Below are 8,193 nucleotides of genomic sequence, written 5' to 3'. Positions count from 1 at the left end.
AATGACCTACTGATAGGAATTCTACAGGTCATTCAACATCACCTTTTCCCTAGCATCAAAACTCGGGTCACTGGTGCTGTAATAGTGTTATGTTAATTGCTACACAACTGTGCCACCATCTGTATTATGCCTTTCATATTCTGAGAACTCCCGAAATGTTTTACAGCCAATTAATCAGTTGTTAACAGAGCTCACCATTACAGAAAATCACTGCCTTGACTGAGAGCTGGTTAGTAATGAGAAAATGAAGTGCTTGCAGCTAAGTAACTTTTCTACATGGAGTATTCATAAAAATACACTAGAAGATGGATTCAGGCTACTGTATTTAACCCTGCCATGTGGGCCAAACAGGTCCACAAACCAGAGGACGGGAGTACAGTAGCTAATTACATCGTAAAAGGAACATGTTATATGAATTTCTCAAAATCTTCTGAAATTGTCATGTCTACTGCACAGCAAATAAAAGAGATAATATGAACTGGGGAATGATATTGATTTGTATTAATTTGATTTTTAATATAGCAAAATGGCTCAAGAAGTGTTGCATCATTTAAAGAGCATGTAACCCCAAAGTTCGGCCGGTGGTGTTAGTCTAGGGAAGGCAGGCTCTGGCCCAGACAAACATGTGAAATCTAAGGTACAAAACCTCTTGTTTGTGTGGATGCTGCATGATTTGTTCCCCCTGTTACAAATCAGTACCACAAAATAACAAGCAGTACACCATATGCAATTAAACGATTTAGCTTTATAATTCTTAATTTGACTTGAGGGTTAGTAAAGAAAAACAGAAAGAAAAGGGCCCATTTTCATGAAACAGTGTAATGCGCACATTGGAGCTCACAGTTTCCCTGCTGGTGGTCCTCCATCGATTTCCCCCAGGTTTAGTCGACTCCCGGCCCCACTCCAAGTCCACTCCTTTCAGGTATCTTCTCTCTTCATCTCCCGCCAAACAAAAGCCCTAGAACACCTCGCTGTCAGGCACACAACAAGAAAAAAACACTCCCTTAATTGAACGGCGCACATTCCAAAGCCTACATTATCTCTAGTCATAACCCAATCATTGCTGCTACAGAAAAACCATTACATTAGCAGTGAAAACTTTCCCAGGGCATTACAAGCAGATGACTAAAAGCTAAGCAAAGAGGAATAATTGAAGAAGTGTCTCAAAGGCTGACAGAATAGAGGGTTTCTGGGGAGAATTCATAAGCATTCCTAATTTTGATCAATGCCAGTAACATGTTAATCAAAATGGGTCCAGAAATGGATGAGTGTTCATAATTTGGATTCATGTAGATCTGCAGGAGATCACAGACGAGAGAAGTGAGGCCTTTAAAGACCTGAAAATTAAGGTTGGGATTTTAAATTCAAGAGGTTGATGTGAGAGGAAGAACCTGAGAGATATAGTTGGAGTGGATGGTGAAAGTTAGAACATGATAGCAAATACTGGATAAATCTCTAATGGAAGGGCTAGAATTAAAGACGACCGTCAGGACTGCACTGGAATAGTCAAGATTAGTGCTAACAATAAGGTGGTTAACCATTCTAACAGGTGTGTTCAAGGAGTGGAGCTTTAGGCTGTACATTTCAGGAGAATTACACTGCCATGCACTTATGCAGGTGAATTCAGCTAACTGACTGAAACTTTTCTCCATGGTCAAAGACGAGAAAATCTGCAGATGCTGGAAATCCAAGCAACACAAGTGTTGCCTGAATGCAGCTGTCCACCTTGAGTCCACCACACTACAAGGAAATGACAAAAATACTAAAAACATTGTGAAAATTGCTTAATTGTGTTTGTTGTTATTTCTCTCCTTTCTCAAGAAAACAACAGGAGTATAATGCTAAGATATTAATTGCAATAGGCTATCTCATTGTGAGGGAGTACATCAAAAGTCATTGTTAACTAGGCAGACTGAAATAGCCTGAGAGTTGTCTCTACTAACTTTAAACTGTCATGAGCCCTGTGGCTTCCATAAAGTGTTGAACTTCTGTGGTTTCTGAGCACCTGTATTTACTAATTGTTATCTTAACTGGAGCTGTAAAGCTCTTCTGCTTTCAGCTTAATCTTGTCAATTTATTGTGGTTGGTATGTGTTTCCTGCAGTCTGTGATTATTTAAAGAGGACTCTCATTCAGTGCCTTAGTGGGTGAAGGGATTTATAATGTAAGTCTATTGCACACTCTGGAGCAGAAGGTGGCAGTAATGCACCATTAAGCTGGGTGCCAACTGCCGTAAAACAAGACGGAGAAGAAGAAGAGTACCTTAGTGGGCTCATTCTGTCAGAGAGAATGAACTACCTTGTGGTGTCGCTCAGTTACTGCTCTGAGGCTCTGATTCCGATGTTTTAACCTCTTGTTTCCATCTCTTCCTGGGCATCCTGCTGTTCCTCCACACCTGGGTCCAGTCCTTGGTGAGCACACCATACCATAAGCAACATAATTTCCTTGCAGGATTAATCAGAGTATTCTAACACATCATCCTTGGATCCAGGAATTTAGGTGAGACAGGGACAAAGGAGGGAATTTAGGCATGGAACTAAAGGAAGTGATTGAGATCCCTTTTGAGTACTTTGCATCATATTCACCAAGGAGACGATCATGTATGATAGTGAGCTTAGGGAGGGGTGTGTTAATATTCCAGTGCATGACAATAATATGAAAAAGATGTTAGGTATTTTGAAAAATATTAAGGTGTGTAAGTCCTCAGGGACTGATCAGATCTATCTCAGGATACCAAGTAAAGCAAAGGAAAAGGTTTATGAGGCTTTGGCATAGAACTTTATGTCATCTTTAGCTATGGAAAGATGCCAGAAGACTAGATAATAGCCAATATTGTTCTTTTAGTTAGGAAGAGTAACAGAGACAAACAAGGAAATTATACACTTAAATAAGTGATAAGGAAATTGTTGTTTTTAATATTTAATAATTTGGATGAAAATGTTGGTGGTCTGATTAGAATGTTTGCAGTTGACATGAAAATTGCTGGAGTTGTGGAGAGGAGGAAATTGGTAAAGGATATTTCAAGTTATAGATCATAGAACACATATATCCCTCCATATTTCTTTCAATCAGGTGCCTAAGAGTACCTTAAATGTCCCTAATGTATCTGCCTCTACCAGTGTCCCTGGCAGCCCATACCATGCACCCACCATCCCCTGAAAACTCTTCCCCCAACCCCACCCACATACTTTCCTCCAATCTCCTTCAAATTATTCCCTCTCATATTAGCCATTTCCACCCTGGGACAAAAGCACTGGCTGTCCACTCTGATTATGCCTCGTATCATCTTATACACCTCTATCAAGTCATCTCTCATCCTCCTTTACTCCAAACAGAAGAGAAAAGCACAAGCTCACTCAGTCTTTCCGCATAAGATGTGCTCTTTAATCTAGGTAGCATCCTATTAAATCTCCTTTGCACCCTCCCCAATGGCTTTCACATCCTTTCAGTAAGAAGCTGACCGGTACTGAATATAATACTCCATTGTGTAGGTATGATCAGTTGGAAATTTTGGTGGAGAAAACACAGATGGAGTTTAATCCACACAATAATAAGTGATACATTTTGAGAGTTCAGATTGAAGGGGAAAGTACACAGTAGATGGCAGGACTCTTTGGAGCACTGATACACAGAAGAATCTTGGGGAGCAAGCCCCTAGATCTCTAAAAGCGACAGCACAGGTAGGTGGGTTAAGGAAGGCAATCAGCATTGTTACTTTGGTTGTGGCATTGATTATAAATTTGGGAAATTATCAAATAGTAATAATGTACAATTTTAAATTGAATTAAAATGACTGGCACTGATCGAAGAAGAGTTAACCGACTTCAAAATCCGCAACCAATCCTCTGTCATTAGGGTCATGTTAAACTCTCTCTCCCAATCTTGCTTAATCTTGTGAAGGGTAATTGTGCTGTTGTAACAATAAATTATAAATTTTTCAAATAAAACCTTTCACTGAAGGGTTCATTTTTAAAATAATATCTAACAGGTCAGAATCCTGTATATATGGAAAATTACTTAAATATTCTTGTAAAAAGTGTCTGACCTGAAGATATTGCAGGAAATGTGAATACGAGAGAGAGCATTTAGTTACTGATTTCTCAAAAGACATCAGTCAGCCATCTTGGAACAGATCCAGGAAGGAATAAATTCCTTTATTCCTCCAAAGAAGAAAGGGAGGATCACTTAATGAAGGTTTAAATAAATAATTTTGATAAATTAAACTAAAAAGTTTAAATTTTTTGAGATTAAAAAAATTACGAAACTGGAACCAAATTCGTAATGACTGCTTAATCACAGGATATAAATTTAAATTAGCAATTTTGGCCAGTTGTACAGGTAGAGAAGTTCCTATTAACAAGGTTAAGTGAAACTGTTTCACAGTTTTCAATCCAAATCAGCCCCAGGTGGTCTTTCATTTTTATCAGCCCAATATAATCAAAAACACATATAACGTATATTAACAGCCCAATAATACATTCTCAAATTAGTCAGAGCAAGATCTCCATCTATTTTTAATTTTTGTAAATGATATTTACCAATTCTTGGTCTTTTATTATTCCAAACAAAAGATGAAATAATAGAGTCAACCTGATCAAAAAACTTCTTAGTTAAAAAAGAGGGATATTTTGAAATACATATAAAAATTTTGGTTAAATCATCATTTTAACTGCATGAATTCTGCCAGCTAATGAAAGTGTAAGTGGATTCCATCTACAAAATAATTGCTTCATAAAATCCACTAAAGGAGCCAAATTTATAAAGGTCTTTATGGTTTTTAGTAATAATAATACCGAAATATTTAAAAGAGTCCGTCACTCTAAAAGGAATGTCATCATATATATAAGCAGAATCATTTAGGGGAAATAAATTTGATTTTGAGAAAAGGTGGGATTCATTTGCCTGCTACTATCATCTGATTTGAATTAATTACTATGGTTTCCTTCCGATTTTTGTTTAAATGGATTTGAGTTGGTGGATTGATGTTTTTCTTTTATGGAAGCATATATGGCCTATAGCTCCGGGGTTGTGCTCCCAATGGGGTTTTTCCTGTTTTTTTCTTAGTTAGTAGCAGTTCTTTTTTCGCTTTTTTTCTTTTCAAAAAAAAATTCTTAACACTTTATTTTTTCTTCTTATTATTGATATATTGCTTAGTTTTGTTAATCAATCATTTGCTAATTTAATTCTTCACTGTACATATTGACTTGATTACTTTAATGATTTTTGTTGATCCTTAATAATAATTAATAAAAAAATATTAAAAATGAAATAATTTTGGGAAATTATGCTGCAGCTGTGTAAAGCTTTTATTAGGCCACATTTTGAGTGATGTGTACATTTCTTGTTTTCACATTATAGGAAGGATAGGAGGTCTGGGAAATGATGGTAGATCAGCTTCACCATGATGTAGCCTAGATTGGAGAGCATTGGCTTTTAGAAGAGTTTAGACAAACATTGATTATTTTCTCTTGAGTGGCGGACTCTGAGACGTAACATTTTAAAATACATTAAATTAGCAGAGGCATAGATAGGGTAGATAAAGTTCTTTCTTTTCCAAGGTATACTAGAGGGCAAAGGTTTAAGGTGAGAGATAAGAAATCAAAACTTTTCAAGGCATGTTTTTCATACAGAGAGTGGTAGGTGCCTGGAATGTTCTTCCAGAGCAGGTGGTAAAGCAGATACGAAAGCATCGTTTAAGAAGCATCTAGGGAGATATCTGAACACGCGGGGAATGGAGGATATGGACTATTTGCAAGCGTGGGATTTGTTCAGGATATCTTGAGCCAAAACCCAAAACATTCCTCAGGGTCACACCAGTCCCTATCCAAGAGATACTTTATCATGAGATAGTGGACCTGTACTCACTAGAATTTTGAAGAATGCGGGGGATCTCATTGAAACCTACTGAATGTTGAAAGGACTAGATAAGGTATATATGGAGAGGATGCTTCCCATGGTGGAGGTATCCAGAACTAGAGGGCACAACATCAAACTTGAGGGGCAACCTTTTAGAACAGAGGTAAGAGAGATTTTTTTTAGCCAGAGAGTAGTGAATCTGTGGAATGCTCTGCCACAGACTGTGGTGGAGGCCAAGTCCATGGAAATATTTAAGGCGGAAGTTGTTTCCTGATTGGTCAGGGCACCAAAGGATATGGCGAAAAGATAGGTGTATGGGGTTGAGTGGGATCCACGGTCAGCCATGATAGCATGGTGGAGCAGACTCAATGGACTGAATGGCCTAATTCTGCTCCTATGTCTTATGGTCTTATACTAGATCCTACCCCGCACCCGACAAGATATAAGGAGGTGCTGCATAGAATAGACCAGGGAACACCAAGCACAGAGGAGGTGGAGAGGGGCTGACGGGATCAAGGGAGGAGGAAGTCTCCAGCTTGACCTTGGAAACATGGAAACCTGAATTGATGATGGCAGGCGCAATCTATATGAGACTTTGTTGATGGCTTTCTCCACTGCGAATGGTCCCACGTAATGTGGGACAACCATACGGCTCTCAACTTTCAGAAGAAGATCACTAGATGCCGGCCGGACTTTTTCCCCTGACTTGAGAGATCTGACCAATTGGTGGAGCCAATCAGCAATTGTTTCTGAGCAGACAGGAGAGAATCCCTGGCCTGTCCCCACGTGCACTTATAGCAATGGACCAACTGTTCAACAACATCAATCTCCTGGTCAGGGAAGAGGGGTGACTAAAATCTCTTCTGGAATCGGGGAGAGCAGTGAACAATCAACAATCACCATACTGGTAGTGTTTCCATCTGAGAGGGGCAAATCTCTGAAGAAATCCACCAAGACGTGGGACCAGGGACAGTGAGGCACAGGCATTGGACAGAACAGCCCAGTAGGGTCATGATGTGATGTCTTGCTCTGGGTACAAGAGGGCTAGGCAGAGATTATTAGGTTTTCTAACTCCAAAACTAATCAAAAGAAAAACATGGGAGCCTAGACATAACATGCGTACTTCTAGTTTTACTTTTAATGAGGCACACACTCATGACACGGTGGCGTAATGACATATGCCATTCAAGTGCTTTTACAAATAACCCATAATGAATTATGTAAACAGCAAAGACTGTTTAATCAAAGAACCAGCATCTCTTCCATTTCATGCAAGTCAACCTGGACTCCACCTCTTCCCACCCTGTTACTTGTAAAAACGCCATCCCCTTCTCTTACTTCCTCCATTTCCAATGCATCTGTCCTCAGGATGAGGCTTTTCATTCCTGAACAAAGGAGATGCCCTCCTTTTTCAAAGAATGGGGCTTCCCTTCCTCCACCATCAAAGCTGTCCTCAGTCACATCTCTTCCATTTCACGCATATCTGCTCTTACCCCATCCTCCTGCCACCCTACCATGGATAGGGTTCCTCTTGTCCTCACCCACCACCCCACCATTGTCATGATGAGGCCACACTTGGTTTGGAGGAACAACACCTTATATAAACATCGATTTCTCAAACTTCTGGTAATACCTCCCACCCCTACTCCTTCACCATTTCCCATTCCCTTTTCCCTATTTCACCTTATCTCCTTGCCTGCCCATTGCCTCCCTCTGGTGATCCTCCCCCGCCCCCCTTTTCTTTCTTCCATGGCCTTCTGTCTCTTCCACCAATCAACTTTCCAGCTCTCTACTTCATCCCTTCCCCTTCAGGCTTTACCTATCATCTTGTGTTTCTCCCTCCCCTCCCCCCACCTTTTAAATCTACTCCTCAGCTTTTTTTCTCCAGTCCTGCCGAAGGGTTTTGGCCTGAAACACCAATTGTATTCTTTTCCATAGGTGCTGCCTGGCCTGCTGAGTTCCTCCAGCATTTTGAGTGTGATACTTAATCAAACAATATATTTACAGTATGACTCAAATACTACCGAAAAATTCAATACACAACAGTCCTCTCTGCTTAGCTATAAACTCCAACTCAATTTAGAATGTATCTCAACTCAAATATGTAACATAATGTTCTCCAGGCATCTTTATACATATGTATACACAGTATACTATATAATACAACTACTATACAGACATCCACAGCAGAGTAAATTTTAAATTGTACTATTCAGGCCTGAAGATTTAATCGCTGTGGACGATTTCATACTCTTGTGGGATAACGTCTTTCCTGACAAGGAGGGTGGTGGTTTACTCTGCACAGCAGGTGAGACTTGTGGCTGTGAAACAATATCAG

General features: G+C 39.6%; 1 long non-coding RNA gene across 3 annotated transcripts in view; it reads right to left on the bottom strand.

Moving 5' to 3' along the window:
* Nucleotides 1-691: 691 nt before the first annotated feature.
* LOC134344821 (uncharacterized) overlaps nucleotides 692-8,193 on the bottom strand; it is a 64,649-nt gene continuing 57,147 nt past the window's right edge. For 2 of the 3 annotated variants that reach the window (XR_010017532.1, XR_010017533.1), the window contains exon 3: nucleotides 692-971. This is a non-coding gene — a long non-coding RNA (uncharacterized LOC134344821). The remainder of the gene's footprint in view (nucleotides 972-8,193) is intronic. The other variant, XR_010017531.1, reaches the window with a different exon arrangement.

The sequence above is a fragment of the Mobula hypostoma genome, chromosome 4 (genome assembly GCF_963921235.1).
Source record: "Mobula hypostoma chromosome 4, sMobHyp1.1, whole genome shotgun sequence".
NCBI lineage: Eukaryota > Metazoa > Chordata > Chondrichthyes > Myliobatiformes > Myliobatidae > Mobula > Mobula hypostoma.
The sequence above is the reverse complement of the archived record's forward strand: the minus strand, read 5'-3'. Positions and strand labels throughout refer to the sequence as shown.